Below are 17,930 nucleotides of genomic sequence, written 5' to 3'. Positions count from 1 at the left end.
AACACAAGACAGAACAAGAGGTGGCATTAATAGGGTATTAATTTCATCAACACAAGACAGAACACGAAACAATGGGTATTGAATAGAAGTGTTTGTAGAAAGCCTATTGGTCCATATTTCTTGATGCTTCTATATTGGAGCGGAGTCTTGAGGTGGGTAGAATATAGTTGTGCAATAATTGGCTGTTGATTGCTGGTGTTGACTTCTTGATGTGTAGTGCCTCGCAAACGTCAAGCCGCCTGCTATCGCTGTATCTATCGATGATTTCTGTGTTGTTTACTAGGATTTCTCTGGCGATGGTTTGGTTGTGGGAAGAGATTATATGTTCCTTAATGGAGACCTGTTGCTTATGCAACAGGTTAGAATTATTAATCTTACTTTTTCGGTCATATTTAATAATATATATATATATATATATATATATATATATATATATATATATATATATATATATATATAATGTATATATATATATATATATATATATATATAATGTATATATATATATGTTTGTGTGTGTGTGTGTGTGTGTGTGTGTGTGTGTGTGTGTGTGTGTGTGTATGTATATGTATCAACAGAAATAGCTTAGTAAACAACTCAGCAGAGACGTAATGATGACTAAGACCTCTTAAGAACAAGAGTAAACAGAGTGAGAATGGTCGAGGCAGGCATGCCACACCCAGGATAACTCAAGTGTCTAAAGCCAAGATGGTCGGCATATTACTAACTAGGCTAGTCATACTACTAACTAACTAAGGTAGGCATTTGTTGTTACAAGTGTTGTTGTTACAGGTGTTGTTGTGGTGGTGGCTGTGTTTGTTGGTACAGCTGTTGTTATTGTTGTGGCTGTGTTTGCTGGTGCAGATGCTCTTGTGGCTGTGTTTGTTGGTACAGCTGTTGTTATTGTTGTGGCTGTGTTTGCTGGTACAGATGCTCTTGTGGCTGTGTTTGTTGGTACAGATGCTGTTGTGACTGTGTTTGCTGGTACAGTTGCTGTTGTGGCTGTGTTTGCTGGTACAGTTGCTGTTGTGGCAGTGTTTGCTGGTACAGTTGCTGTTGTGGCTGTGTTTGCTGGTACAGTTGCTGTTGTGGCTGTGTTTGCTGGTACAGTTGCTGTTGTGGCTGTGTTTGCTGGTACAGATGCTGTTGTGGCTGTGTTTGCTGGTACAGATGCTGTTGTGGCTGTGTTTGCTGGTACAGTTGCTGTTGTGGCTGTGTTTGCTGGTACAGATGCTGTTGTGACTGTGTTTGCTGGTACAGTTGCTGTTGTGACTGTGTTTGCTGGTACAGTTGCTGTTGTGGCTGTGTTTGCTGGTACAGTTGCTGTTGTGACTGTGTTTGCTGGTACAGATGCTGTTGTGGCTGTGTTTGCTGGTACAGTTGCTGTTGTGGCAGTGTTTGCTGGTACAGTTGCTGTTGTGACTGTGTTTGCTGGTACAGTTGCTGTTGTGGCTGTGTTTGCTGGTACAGTTGCTGTTGTGGCTGTGTTTGCTGGTACAGTTGCTGTTGTGGCTGTACTTGTTGGTACAGTTGCTGTTGTGGCTGTACTTGTTGGTACAGTTGCTGTTGTGGCTGTACTTGTTGGTACAGTTGCTGTTGTGGCTGTACTTGTTGGTACAGTTGCTGTTGTGGCTGTACTTGTTTGTACAGTTGCTGTTGTGGCTGTACTTGTTGGTACAGTTGCTGTTGTGACTGTGTTTGCTGGTACAGATGCTGTTGTGACTGTGTTTGCTGGTACAGATGCTGTTGTGGCTGTGTTTGCTGGTACAGTTGCTGTTGTGACTTTGTTTGCTGGTACAGTTGCTGTTGTGGCTGTACTTGTTGGTACAGTTGCTGTTGTGGCTGTACTTGTTGGTACAGTTGCTGTTGTGGCTGTACTTGTTGGTACAGTTGCTGTTGTGGCTGTACTTGCTGGTCTGGCTGGTGTGGGGGGTCTGGCTGGTGTGGGAGGTCTGGCTGGTGTGGGAGGTCTGGCTGGTGTGGGAGGTCTGGCTGGTGTGGGGGGTCTGGCTGGTGTGGGGGGTCTGGCAGGTATTTCTACAAACCTAGCCTAAACTAACCTAACTTAACCTGCAAACCTAGCCTATTTCCTAGTCAAAACAAACATATCCTAATCTAAGCTAACCTAACCTAACCTAACGTAACTAACTCCTGGATACCTATTTACTGTTAGGTGAATAGATGTATTCGGTGATAGGAAACGCTACCTACAATTACAGCCCTTCTTCTTTTTCTATTTCTACAAACCTAGCCTATTTCCTAGCCTAAACTAACCTAACCTAAGGTAATCTAACTAACTCCTGGATACCTATTTACTGCTACGTGAACAGAGAAGACACGCTACCAACAATTACTGCCCTATTTCAATTTCAACAAAAATAGCCTATTTCTTAGCCTAAACTAATCTAACCTAATTAAACCTAACCTAACCTAATCTAACCTTACCTATATATATACTTCACTACTCACTATCATCATCACTACCACACTACTCACTAACATCATCACTACCTCACTACTCACCATCATCATCACTACCACAATACTCACTAACATCATCACTACCTCACTACTCACCATCATCATCATTACCTCACCACTCACCATCACTACCACACTACTCACCATCATCACTACCACACTACTCACCATCATCATCATTACCTCACTACTCACCATCACTACCACACTACTCACCATCATCACTACCTCACTAACATCATCACTTCCTCACTACTCACCATCATCATCACTACCTCTCTACTCACCATCATCATCACTACCTCTCTACTCACCATCATCATTACCTCACTACTCACCATCATCATCACTACCTCACCATCATCATCACTACCTCTCTACTCACCATCATCATCACTACCTTTCTACTCACCATCATCATCATTACCTCACTACTAACCATCATCATCACTACCTCACTATCATCATCATCATCATTACCTCACTACTCACCATCACTACCACACTACTCACCATCATCACTACCTCACTACTCACCATCACTACCACACTACTCACCATCATCACTACCTCACTACTCACTAACATCATCACTTCCTCACTACTCACTATCATCATCACTACTCACCATCATCACTACTCACCATCATCACTACCACACTACTCATAAACATCATCACTACCACACTACTCACCATCATCACTACCACACTAATCATAAACATCATCACTACCACACTAATCATAAACATCATCACTACCACACTACTCACCATCATCACTACCACACTACTCTTAACCATCATCACTACCTCACCATCATCATCACTACCACACTACTCTTAACCATCATCACTACCTCACCATCATCATCACTACCTCACCATCATCACTACCTCACCATCATCATCACTACCTCACCATCATCATCACTACCTCACTATTCACCATCATCATCACTACCTCACTACTCACTATCATCATCACTACTCACCATCATCACTACCTCACTACTCACTATCATCATCACTACTCACCATCATCATCACTACCACACTATTCACTATCATTATCACTACCACACTACTCACCATCATCATCACTACTACACTATTCACTATCATCATCACTACCTCACTATCACCATCACTACCTCACTATCATAATAACTACCACACTACTCACCATCATCATCACTACCACACTATTCACTATCATCATCACTACTCACTATCATCACTTCTATCACTTCTCACCATCATCATCACTACCACACTATTCACCATCATCACTACTATACTACTCACTATCATCATCACTACCACACTATTCACTATCATCATCACTACCACACTACTCACTATCATCATCTTTACCTCACTACTCACCATCATCATCACTACATCACTATCATCATCACTACCACACTACTCACCATCATCATCACTACCACACTACTCACCATCATCATCACTACCTCACTACTCACCATCATCATCACTACCTCACTACTCACTATCATCACTACCTCACTACTCACCATCATCACTACCACACTTCTCACTATCATCACTTCTCACCATCATCATCACTACCTCACTACTCACTATCATCATCACTACCACACTATTCACCATCATCATCACTACCACACTTCACTATCATCATCACTACCACACTACTCACCATCATCATCACTACCTCACTACTCACCATCATCATCACTACCACACTACTCACCATCATAATCACTACCTCACTACTCACCATCATCATCACTACCACACTACTCACCATCATCATCACTACCACACTTCACCATCATCATCACTACCTCACTACTCACTATCATCATCACTACCACACTATTCACTATCATCATCACTACCACACTACTCACCATCATCATCACTACCACACTACTCACCATCATCATCACTACCTCACTACTCACCATCATCACTACTCACTATCACTACCACACTACTCACCGAGTAGTGTGGTAGTGATGATAGTGAGTAGTGTGGTAGTGATGATGGTGAGTAGTGTTGTAGTGATGATGTTTATGAGTAGTGTGGTAGTGATGATGGTGGGTAGTGATAATGGTGAGTAGTGATGATGATGATGATGGTGAGTAGTGAGGAAGTGATGATGTTAGTGAGTAGTGAGGAAATGATGATGGTGGTGAGTAGAGAAGTAGTGATGATGATGGTGAGTAGTGAGGTAGTGATGATGGTGAGTAGTGTGGTAGTGATGGTGGTGAGTAGAGAAGTAGTGATGATGATGGTGAGTAGTGAGGTAGTGATGATGGTGAGTAGTGTGGTAGTGATGGTGAGTAGTGAGGTAATGTTGATGATGGTGAGTAGTGAGGTAATGATGACGATGGCGAGTAGTGTGGTAGTGATGATGTTAGTGAGTAGAGAGGTAGTGATGATGATGGTGAGTAGAGAGGTAGTGATGATGATGGTGAGTAGTGAGGTAATGATGATGATGGCGAGTTGTGTGGTAGTGATGATGTTAGTGAGTAGAGAGGTAGTGATGATGATGGTGAGTAGAGAGGTAGTGATGATGATGGTGAGGTAGTGATGATGATGGTGAGTAGTGAGGTAATGATGATGGTGATTAGAGAGGTAGTGATGATGATGGTGAGTAGAGAGGTAGTGATGATGATGGTGAGTAGTGAGGTAGTGATGATGTTAGTGAGTAGTGTGTTCGTGATGATGATGGTGAGTAGTGAGGTAGCGATGATGTTAGTGAGTATTGTGGTAGTGATGATGATGGTGAGTAGTGAGGTAGTGATGATGTTAGTGAGTATTGTTGTAGTGATGATGATGGTGAGTAGTGAGGTAGTGATGATGGTGAGTAGAGAGGTAGTGATGATGATGGTGAGTAGTGAGGTAGTGATGATGTTAGTGAGTATTGTGGTAGTGATGATGATTGTGAGTAGTGAGGTAGTGATGATGATGGTGAGTAGAGAGGTAGTGATGATGATGGTGAGTAGTGAGGTAGTGATGATGTTAGTGAGTATTGTGGTAGTGATGATGATGGTGAGTAGTGAGGTAGTGATGATGATGGTGAGTAGAGAAGTAGTGATGATGATGGTGAGTAGTGAGGTAGTGATGATGTTAGTGAGTAGTGTGGTAGTGATGATGATGGTGAGTAGAGAGGTAGTGATGATGTTATAGTGAGTAGAGAGGTAGTGATGATGATGGTGAGTAGAGAGGTAGTGATGATGATGGTGAGGTAGTGATGATGATGGTGAGGTAGTGATGATGATGGTGAGTAGTGAGGTAATGATGATGGTGAGTAGAGAGGTAGTGATGATGATGGTGAGTAGAGAGGTAGTGATGATGATGGTGAGTAGTGAGGTAGTGATGATGTTAGTGAGTAGTGTGGTAGTGATGATGATAGTGAGTAGTGAAGTATATATATAGGTAAGGTTAGATTAGGTTATGTTAGGTTTAATTAGGTTAGATTAGTTTAGGCTAAGAAATAGGCTATTTTTGTTGAAATAGAAATAGGGCAGTAATTGTTGGTAGCGTGTCTTCTCTGTTCACGTAGCAGTAAATAGGTATCCAGGAGTTAGTTAGATTACCTAAGGTTAGGTTAGTTTAGGCTAGGAAATAGGCTAGGTTTGTAGAAATAGAAAAAGAAGAAGGGCTGTAACTGTAGGTAGCGTTTCCTATCACCGAATACATCTATTCACCTAACAGTAAATAGGTATCCAGGAGTTAGTTACGTTAGGTTAGGTTAGGTTAGCTTAGATTAGGTTATGTTTGTTTTGACTAGGAAATAGGCTAGGTTTGCAGGTTAAGTTAGGTTAGTTTAGGCTAGGTTTGTAGAAATAGAAATAGAAAAAGGGCTGTAATTGTTGGTAGCCTATCTAACCTAACCAAGGAACCTAACCAACCAACCTAATCAACCAACGTAACCAACCAACCTAATCAACCAACGTAACCAACCAACCTAATCAACCAACGTAACCAACCAACCTAATCAACCAACCTAACCAACCAACCTAACCAACCAACCTAACCAACGTAACCAACCAACCTAACCAATGTAACCAACCAACCTAACCAACGTAACCAACCAACCTAACCAATGTAACCAACCTAAGCAACCAACCTCAGCAACCTAACCTAACCAACCAACCAACCTAACCAACCAACCAACCTAACCTAACCTAACCTAACCTAACCTAACCTAACCAACCTAACAAACCAACCAACCAACCTAAGCTATCTAACCTAACCAACCAACCTAAGCTATATAACCTAACCAACCAACCTAAGCAACCAACCTAAGCAACCAACCTAAGCAACCAACCTAAGCAACCTAACCTAACCAACCTAACCTAACAAACCAACCTAACCAACCAACCTAACCTAACCAACCAACCTAACAAACCAACCTAACCAACCTAACCTAACAAACCAACCTAACCTAACAAACCAACCTAACCAACCAACCAAACCTAACCAACCAACCTAACCAACCAACCTAACGAACCAACCTAACCTAACCTAACCTAACCTAACCTAACCTAACCAACCTAACCTAACAAACCAACCTAACCAACCAACCTAACAAACCAACCTAACCAACCAACCTAACAAACCAACCTAACAAACCAACCAACCTAACCAACGTAACCAACCAACCAACGTAACCAACCAACCTAACCAACGTAACCAACCATCCTAACCAACGTGACCAACCAACCTAACCAATGTAATAACGTAACCAACTTAAGTTGGTTAGTGATACTAACCAACTACTAACACTGCTAACAACAATGGTACTAACCAACTTAAGTTGGTTAGTACCAACGTAACCAACCTAAGCAACCAACCTAAGCAACCTAACCTAACCAACCAACCTAACCAACCAACCAACCTAACCAACCAACCTAACCAACCAACCAACCTAACCAACCAACGTAACTAACCTAACCAACCAACCTAAGCTATCTAATCTAACCAAGCAACCTAACCAACCAACCTAAACAAGGAACCTAACCAACCAACCAACCTAACCAACCTAAGCTATCTAACCTAACCAACCAACCGAACTAACCTAACCAACCAACCTAACCAACGTAACCAACCTAACCAACCAACCTAACCAAGGAATCTAACCAACCAACCAACCAAACCAACCTAAGCTATCTAACCTAACCAACCAACCTAACTAACCTAACCAACCAACCTAACCAACGTAACCAACCTAACCAACTAACCTAACAAACGAACCTAACTAACCAACCAACCTAACCAACCAACCTAACCTAACCAACCTAACAAACGAACCTAACTAATCAACCAACCTAACCAACCAACCTAACCAACCTAAGCTATCTAACCTAACCAACCAACCTAACCTAACCTAACCTAACCAACCAACCCAACCTAACCTAACCAACCAACCAACCCAACCTAACCTAACCAACCAACCTAAGCAATCTAACCTAACCAACCAACCTAACCAACCAACCAACCAACCTAACCAACCTAAGCAATCTAACCTAACCAACTAACCTAACCAACTAACCTAACCAACCAACCAACCTAACCAACCAAAGCAATCTAACCTAACCAACCCAACCTAACCTAACCAACCAACCTAAGCAATCTAACCTAACCAACTAACCTAACCAACCAACCTAGCCAACCAACCAACCTAACCAACCTAAGCAATCTAACCTAACCAACTAACCTAACCAACTAACCTAATCAACCAACTTCAGCTATCTAACCTAACCAAGTAACCTAATCAACCAACCTAACCAACCAACGTAACCAACCAACCTAACCAACCAACCTAAGCTATCTAACCTAACCAACCAACCTAAGCTATCTAACCAACCTATCCAACCAACCTAACCAGCAACCTAACCAAGGAACCTAACCAACCAACCTAACCAACGTAAGCTATCTAACCTATCCAACCAACCTAACCAGCAACCTAACCAAGGAACCTAACCAACCAACCTAACCAACGTAAGCTATCTAACCTAACCAACCAACCTAACCAACGTAACCAACCTAACCAACCAACCTAAGCAACCTAACCTAACCAACCAACCTAAGCTATCTAACCTAACCAACCAACCTAAGCTATCTAACCTAACCAAGCAACCTAACCAACCAACCTAACCAACCAACCAACCTAACCAACCAACCTAAGCAATGTAACCTAACCTGAGCAACCTAACCTAACCAACGTAACCAACCAACCTAAGCAATGTAACCTAACCTGAGCAACCTAACCTAACCAACGTAACCAACCAACCTAAGCAATGTAACCTAACCTGAGCAACCTAACCTGAGCAACCTAACCTGAGCAACCTAGCCTGAGCAACCTAACCTAACCAACCATCCTAACCAACCAACCTAACCTAACCAACCTAACCTAACCAACCAACTAACCTAACCAACCAACCTAACCAACCAACCTAACCTAACCAACCAACCTAACCAACCAACCTAACCAACCAACCTTAACCTAACCAACCAACCTTAACCTAACCAACCTTAACCTAACCAACCAACCTTAACCTAACCAACCTAACCTAACCAACCAACCTAACCAACCAACCTAACCAACCAACCTAACCAACCACCCTAACCAACCAACCTAACCTAACCAACCAACCTAACCAACCAACCTAACCAACCAACCTAACCTGAGCAACCTAACCTGAGCAACCTAACCTAACCAACCAACCTAACCAACCAACCAACCTAACCAACCAACCTAACCAACCAACCAACCTAACCAACCAACCTAACCAACCAACCAAACCAAGCAACCTAACCAACCAACCTAACCTAACCAACCAACCTAACCAACCAACCTAACCTAACCAACCAACCTTAACCTAACCAACCAACCTAACCAACCAACCTAACCTAACCAACCAACCTAACCAACCAACCAACCTAACCAAGCAACCTAACCAACCAACCTAACCTAACCAACCAACCTAACCAACCAACCTAACCTAACCAACCAACCTTAACCTAACCAACCAACCTAACCAACCAACCTAACCTAACCAACCAACCTAACCAACCAACCTTAACCTAACCAACCAACCTTAACCTAACCAACCAACCTAACCTAACCAACCAACCTAACCAACCAACCTTAACCTAACCAACCAACCTTAACCTAACCAACCAACCTTAACCTAACCAACCAACCTAACCAACCAACCTAACCTAACCAACCAACCAACCTAACCAACCAACCAACCTAACCAACCAACCTAACCAACCAACCGACCTAACCAACCAACCTAACCTAACCAACTAACCTAACCAACCAACCAACCTAACCAAGGAACCTAACCAACCAACCAACCTAACCAACATAAGCTATCTAACCTAACCAACCAACCTAACCAACGTAACCAACCTAACCAACTAACCTAACAAACGAACCTAACTAACCAACCAACCTAACCAACCAACCTAACCTAACCAACCTAACAAACGAACCTAACTAACCAACCAACCTAACCAACCAACCTAACCAACCTAAGCTATCTAACCTAACCAACCAACCTAACCTAACCAACCTAACAAACGAACCTAACTAACCAACCAACCTAACCAACCAACCTAACCAACCTAAGCTATCTAACCTAACCAACCAACCTAACCTAACCAACCAACCTAACCAACCAACCAACCAACCTAACCAACCTAACCTAACCAACCAACCAACCTAACCAACCAACCAACCTAACCAACCAACCAACCTAACCAACCAACCTAACCAACCAACCCAACCAACCGACCTAACCCAACCAACCGACCTAACCCAACCAACCGACCTAACCCAACCAACCGACCTAACCAACCAACCAACCGACCTAACCAACCAACCGACCTAACCAACCAACCGACCTAACCAACCAACCGACCTAACCTAATTATGTTATTATATTATTTATATTATTATATTATTATTATATTATTATTATTATTATATATTATATTATTATATTATTATTATTATTATTATATATTATATTATATTATTATTATTATTATTATATATTATATTATTATTATACAACCTTATTATATTATCAACTCCCTTCTTATTATCTGACACGAACCTTCGGTTCGTGTCAGAGTCCATGAGTGTCCGTGTGCGTGTCCGTGTGAGTGTCCGTGTCCGTGTATCCAAGGGGTTTTGGGTCCAGGAAGCTATTTGTGTCGACCCAAATTGCCTCCCTTCTCCCCACCTGAAATCCAGGTGGATTGAAAGACCTGCCCGAGGTCAGTGGATCCAGGTATCCATCCGTGGCCCCCCGGACTTCAACCCTTCCCCACATTCCAAGGAGTCGGTCAATCAATCTTCGGCTATCCAGAGAATCTATCGAAACTGATGCTCCTACAGGAGGGGACACACAGAGAAATCTGTGCCCTGTACTTGCAACCGTTCCGACAGGCTCGAACGCAGATCTATCCGGATTAGGAACTTGTTCTATCCGACTAAGTTGTTAATTTGTGTTGACAGTTAGAAATACCAGACAGCTTTGTTTGATAAGGTTGCAGTCCCGTGAGGCAGTGTTATGGATGAATATTGGAGAATTTAGGCTAACTGACATGTGTGTGTGTGTGTGTGTGTGTGTGTGTGTGTGTGTGTGTGTGTACTCACCTAGTTGTACTCACCTAGTTGTGTTTGCGGGGGTTGAGCTCTGGCTCTTTGGTCCCGCCTCTCAACCGTCAATCAACAGGTATACAGATTCCTGAGCCTATTGGGCTCTATCATATCTACACTTGAAACTGTGTATGGAGTCAGCCTCCACCACATCACCTCCTAATGCATTCCATTTGTCAACCACTCTGACACTAAACAAGTTCTTTCAAATATCTCTGTGGCTCATTTGGGCACTCAGTTTCCACCTGTGTCCCCTGTGTCCCCTGTGTCAACCGACTGTCTCACCACTCGGCTGTTAAAGGCTTTGTCTCAGGTTAGTGTGGGTCACCCAGGTGTGGGAGGAGACACAGGTGTGGGTGTTGGTGCAGGTGTGGGAGACCATGTAGGTGTGGAGGACCACAGATACTAGGGGGGGGGGGGGAAATGACGATGATGTGTGAGATGACGGGTGTGGCATGTGATATTGGTACATATGAGACTGGGTGTTTAGAAATATGTGGTTTTGGGGGGTGAGTGAGAGTGAGTGAACTGTGAGGGTGAGAGTGAGTGAACTGTGAGGGTGAGAGTGAGTGACTGTGAGAGAGGGTGAGTGAGAGTGATTGGACTGTAAGAGAGGGTGAGTGAGAGTGAATGGACTGTGAGAAGGGTGAGTGAGTGGGTGGAGGTTGGTGTGAAATGTCAGCAGGTGAGAGGGTCCACAGTAGTTTCCCCTCACCCCCTCCCCTTCCCCCTCATCCACCTACACTTTCATCCTCATCCACCTGCCTCTTCACTCCAGGACCCCCCCCCCACACATCTGCCCTTTCCTCATAACTCCTCATCTGCCATCTGAGGCCAGTGGCACTCACCTCCCCCCCCCCCTACATCTGAGTGCCTCACACACACTTGTATGCCGCTAGCAGGTGTGTGTGTGACGTGTGTATGAAGCCCTCATGTATGCTGCCCTCACGTCTATGCTTCACATATGAGTATGCTGCACAGGCACATGTGCAGTCTGCGAGCCTGTCACCCACGCTCCTATGCCTCATGACACACGTGAGGTACACATACACACACACTCATATTTGGCCAACACACTCATGCCGCCCACATACTCATGCCGCCCACATACTCATGCCGCCCATGGACTCATAGCACCGCCAAACCCATGAGTGTTCATCAATAAACACTCGGGCGTAATAGACGCATTCCAGCACATATGTACGCCCGCACATACGTATACCCGCACGTACGTACGTCCGCACATATGTACGCCCACACGTACACACTGGGAAGCATACACGAACCGCCCTCTCAGACCACCTCGGTAGTTATATAAGTATTTGCGATGGTCCGAAAGCATATTACGGTTTCAGTGATAGCCTACTGACAAACAGGGAAATGAACCTTTGTCCTAAACAGAAATTATTCTCAAGTTATACATTTATTGTAATATTAATCCAGACGGGACACCACGAGCGAAGCTCTCGTCATGTAAGTACATTTAGGTAGTTACGCACACACACACATATATGTAAACAAAACACATAGCCTGTTATACAGGAATTGTAGGTTTATATCTACAGATGACTGGAAGGAAGAGAGACCACGTGGTTTAAGCTGTATATATGTTGTTGTTGTTGAGTTAGGGGCGACGACGATCGTGGGATCGGATGCGCCCCGGCGTACCCGTGAAGGGTGAATCGCAGAAAAGCCAGAAGAGGCGAAACGCCAAGCCAAAACGCGAAACGAGTGACGCCAAGCACTAGAAACTAATATGCCACACGGCAAAGCTACGCACAAAGGGAGAGGCAGAAGCACATAATAGAACAGGGCAAACAAACAGCCAGAAGGGCACACAGCACGTCATAGAGCAAACACACAAGAAATCAGAGCACAAACTTGCCCGGGAACTTGGCCCGCGGGAATCTTACATTGAACGCTTCCCAGAGCACCCATTGACAAGGGTCTCGTCCATCCACCGGTGACGCCATAACATCTGGAACCGGGGCAACAAACACCTGCAAACTGGGGACCCAGATGGTAGTACTCATGAGGCGAGAAGTCGCCACTCGCCCCCACAGGAAGGGAACTTGCCCCCCACGAAAACACTCCGGTCCGTCAGACAGCAGTAACTCGGCAATCTTCGACCAGTGACCCGGTGGCATCACAGACGCCAGCAACACGTCCCCCAGGGCCCCAACGCGCACCCGCACCACAGGGGTACCCGTGGCCCCGGGCACACCACCAGACGACAGCAGGGAACCCGGACGTCACCACCAGGCCACGCCCAGCACCAGAGTCCACACCATCCCTGGCAGCGGGAGCCACCACCCCCCACTGTGGAGAGTCCCCCGGCGGAGAAGGAACCGAAGGCACGTCCGAGACACAGGCACCAGCACCGGCAGGCACATGGACCTCCGCCACCACGAACCGCGGAGACATCGACGCATCCGTATCCACACTGTCAACATCTGAAGCCCCACAGTCACTGAAGTCACCAACGTCGGCCCAGGAAGAAGACGAACGCCGGGAACGTTTGAGCACCGGCCGGATATCGTCACAGCCGGTAAGTGACCCAGAAACACGGGTACCACGAGCCGAAGGAACCGATGCCAGGACGGCAGCAGCCTCTACCACAGGGGGAACCGGGCCACACACAGCAGGAGGCTCCGCAGCCACCCCAGCACCCAGCACATCCGGGACCCGAGTCACGGACACAGGGCCAGGCGCAGCATCAGAAGACGAGGGAGAAGACAGTGACGTCACACAGGGAGCTCCAGGGAGGGCCACGGGAGCAGCTGGGACAGCGACAGGATCAGGCAGACCAACCGACGGTACCTCAAGAACCGGAGGAGGGACGGCAACAACCGGAGGAGGGACGGCAACAACCGGAGGAGGGACGGCAACAACCGGAGGAGGGACGGCAACAACCGGAGGAGGGACGGCAACAGCCGGAGGAGGGACGGCAACAACCGGAGGAGGGACGGCAACAACCGGAGGAGGGACGGCAACAACCGGAGGAACGGCAGGCGCCGCCGGGAAGCTGCAGCAGCAGACGGGACGCGCACCACCTCATCAACATCACCGGAGACTGCCTCCAGAGGGAGCGGCGGGAAATCCTCGTCGCGGAACAAGTTGACAGGAGCAGCAGGGGCCTCAGAGCACCCGGCAGCCTGATGCCCCAACAGGCCACACCGGAAACAGGTACGAGGCTGCCGGCCATAATACACCCGGACGTAGTACCCCATAAGCCGGACAGAAGAAGGTATATCCGACCGCAGGCGCATCCCCAACGTGCGAATGTTTGTACGCCTCCCAGCATACCGCCCCGAGGAGAGCGTGTTCACCCGCACGCTGACAACAGTACCAAAACCCCCGAAGTAACGCCGGAGGAGGTCATCAGGGAACTCCAGGGGCGCACCATGGACACTGACATAAGTCAGGGCACCACTGCGGTCCGAAATCGCCACAGAGCCGGCATCGTCTGGCAACGGCAACGTACGCCCCCCGTACCGACGGAGGAAGTCCCGGTACTCGTCCTCCCCCACGCCCGTAACTAGCTCCACACCGTAAACAGCTTCCACCGGGACACGAAGCATGTCACACATCACCATCTCGATGGTCGGATAACCAGCCTTACAAGTGAACTCCAGGCCCACGGAGTTCACACGCTGAACAGGAGGAAGATGGCCCCCATGTCAGAACTGCCACGTCAATGCAGCCAGGCAGGCAACAAAACTGGTAGGGCAGAGACGCCCACAACACCTGGCGACCAAAACAGTAAACAACTCCAACAGCCACGGAGGGTCGGTAAACGTCCTCACTCCACGGCTGCTAGCAGTCGACATAAGCTGTATATATAGAACAGATCCACGAGGCTTCCTCCTCTAACAACAACAACAACAACTGCAATCCGAGCCGTTTTCGACACTATAGGCGTCTGAATCCAAACATGAGAAAATCCACATTCTCATAAGAACACTAAGATATAACCACTATTCAAGAAAGACAACATGATCCTAAAGAAAGGAATAATAACTGCACACCGCTAAATATTATCTATAAAAATTAAGAATAGCGTGTCGAAAATATAAATATTTCGTGAATCCGGTGTAGACGGCTACTTGTCTCACGAACACCGGGGAAGACGACACTAGCCAGAGGTGTAGACGGCTACTTGTCTCACGAACATCGGGGGAGACGACGCTAGCCAGAGGTGTAGACGGCTACTTGTCTCACGAACACCGGGGGAGACGACGCTAGCCAGAGGTGTAGACGGCTACTTGTCTCACGAACACCGGGGGAGACGACGCTAGCCAGAGGTGTAGACGGCTACTTGTCTCACGAACACCGGGGGAGACGACGCTAGCCAGAGGTGTAGACGGCTACTTGTCTCACGAACACCGGGGGAGGCGACGCTAGCCAGAGGTGTAGACGGCTACTTGTCTCACGAACACCGGGGGAGACGACGCTAGCCAGAGGTGTAGACGGCTACTTGTCTCACGAACATCGTGGGAGACGACGCTAGCCAGAGGTGTAGACGGCTACTTGTCTCACGAACACCGGGGGAGACGACGCTAGCCAGAGGTGTAGACGGCTACTTGTCTCACGAACACCGGGGGAGACGACGCTAGCCAGAGGTGTAGACGGCTACTTGTCTCACGAACACCGGGGGAGACGACGCTAGCCAGAGGTGTAGACGGCTACTTGTCTCACGAACACCGGGGGAGACGACGCTAGCCTAATCTATCCAACCACACAACCAACCAACCCAAACAACCAACCTAACCAAACCAACCAACCTAACCAACCAACCAAAGCTATCTAACTTAACCAACCAACTAAACCAACCAACCTAACCAAGGAACCTAAGCTATCTAACTTAACCAACCAACCTAACCAACCTAACCTAACCAACCACCTAACTAACCAATCTAATCAACCAACCAACCTAGGCAACCTAATCTAACCAACCAACCAGGCTAACCAACCAACCCAACCAACCAACCTAACCAACCAACCTAAGCTATCTAACTTAACCAACCAACCAATCTAATCAACCACCCCTAATCAACCAACCTAACCTAACCAACCTAACCTAACCAACCCACCTAATCAACCACCCCTAATCAACCAACCTAACCAACCTAACCTAACCAACCAATCCAACCAATCCAACCAACCCAACCAACCTAACCAACCAACCAATCTAATCAACCACCCCTAATCAACCAACCTAACCAACCTAACCTAACCAACCAATCCAACCAACCAATCCAACCAATCCAACCAACCTAACCAACCTACCTAAGCTATCTAACCTATCCAACCAACCTAACCAACCAACCAATCTAATCAACCACCCCTAATCAACCAACCTAATCAACCAACTTAACCAACCAACCTAACCAACCAACCTAACTAAGATAACCTAACCAACCAACCTAACCAACCAACATAATCAACCAATGTAACCAACCTAACCAACCAACCAACCTAACCAACCTAACCTAACCTAACCAACCAACCTAACCTAACCTAACCAACCAACCTAACCAACCAAGTAACCTAACCAACCAACCCAACCAACCTTACCTAACCAACCAACTTTATCAACCAACCTAATCAACCAACCTAATCAACCAACCTAATCAACCAACCTAATCAACCAACCTAACCAACCAACACAACCAACCAACCCAACCAACCCAACCAACCAACCCAACCAACCAACCTAATCAACCAACCTAACCTAACCAACCAAACCTAACCAACCAACCAACCTAACCTAACCAACCAACTTAATCAACCAACCTAATCAACCAATGTAACCAACCTAACCTAACCAACCTAACCTAACCAACTAACCTAACCAACCTAACCAACCAACCTAACCTTACCTAACCAACCAACCTAACCAACCAAGTAACCTAACCTTACCTAACGAACCAACCTAACCTAACCAACCAAGTAACCTAACCAACCAACCTAATCAACCAATGTAACTAACCTAACCTAACAAACCTAACCAACCTAACCTAAAAAACCAACCTAAGCAACCTAACCTAACCAACCAAACCTAACCAACCAAACCTAACCAACCAACCTAACCAACCAACCTAACCAACCTAATCAACCAACCTAACCAACCAACCAACCTAACTAACCAACCTAAGCTATCTAACCTAACTAACCAACCTAACCTAACCAACCAACCTAAGCTATCTAACCTAACCAACCAACCTAAGCTATCTAACCTAACCAAGCAACCTAACCAACCAACCAACCTAATCAACCAACCTAAGCTATCTAACTAACCAACCAACCTAACTAACCAACTTAACCAACGTAAGCTATCTAACCTAACCAACCAACCGAACGGTTGCAAGTACAGGGCACAGATTTCTCTGTGTGTCCCCTCCTGTAGGAGCATCAGTTTCGATAGATTCTCTGGATAGCCGAAGATTGATTGATTACCAACCTAAGTAACCTAAACAACCAACCTAACCAACATAACCAACCTAAGCAACCAACCTAACCAACCTAACTGACCAACCAACCTAACCAACCTAAGCTATCTAACCTAACCAACCAACCTAAGCTATCTAACCTAACCAACCAACCTAAGCTATCTAACCTAACCAACCAACCTAAGCTATGTAACCTAACCAACCAACCTAACCAGGGAACCTAACCAACCAACCAACTAACCAACGTAACCAACCAACCTAAGCTATCCAACCAACCAACCAACCTAACCAACCAACCTAACCAAGGAACCTAACCAA

Source organism: Procambarus clarkii, chromosome 24 (genome assembly GCF_040958095.1).
Source record: "Procambarus clarkii isolate CNS0578487 chromosome 24, FALCON_Pclarkii_2.0, whole genome shotgun sequence".
Lineage (NCBI taxonomy): Eukaryota > Metazoa > Arthropoda > Malacostraca > Decapoda > Cambaridae > Procambarus > Procambarus clarkii.
This window is presented reverse-complemented; position numbering follows the sequence as displayed.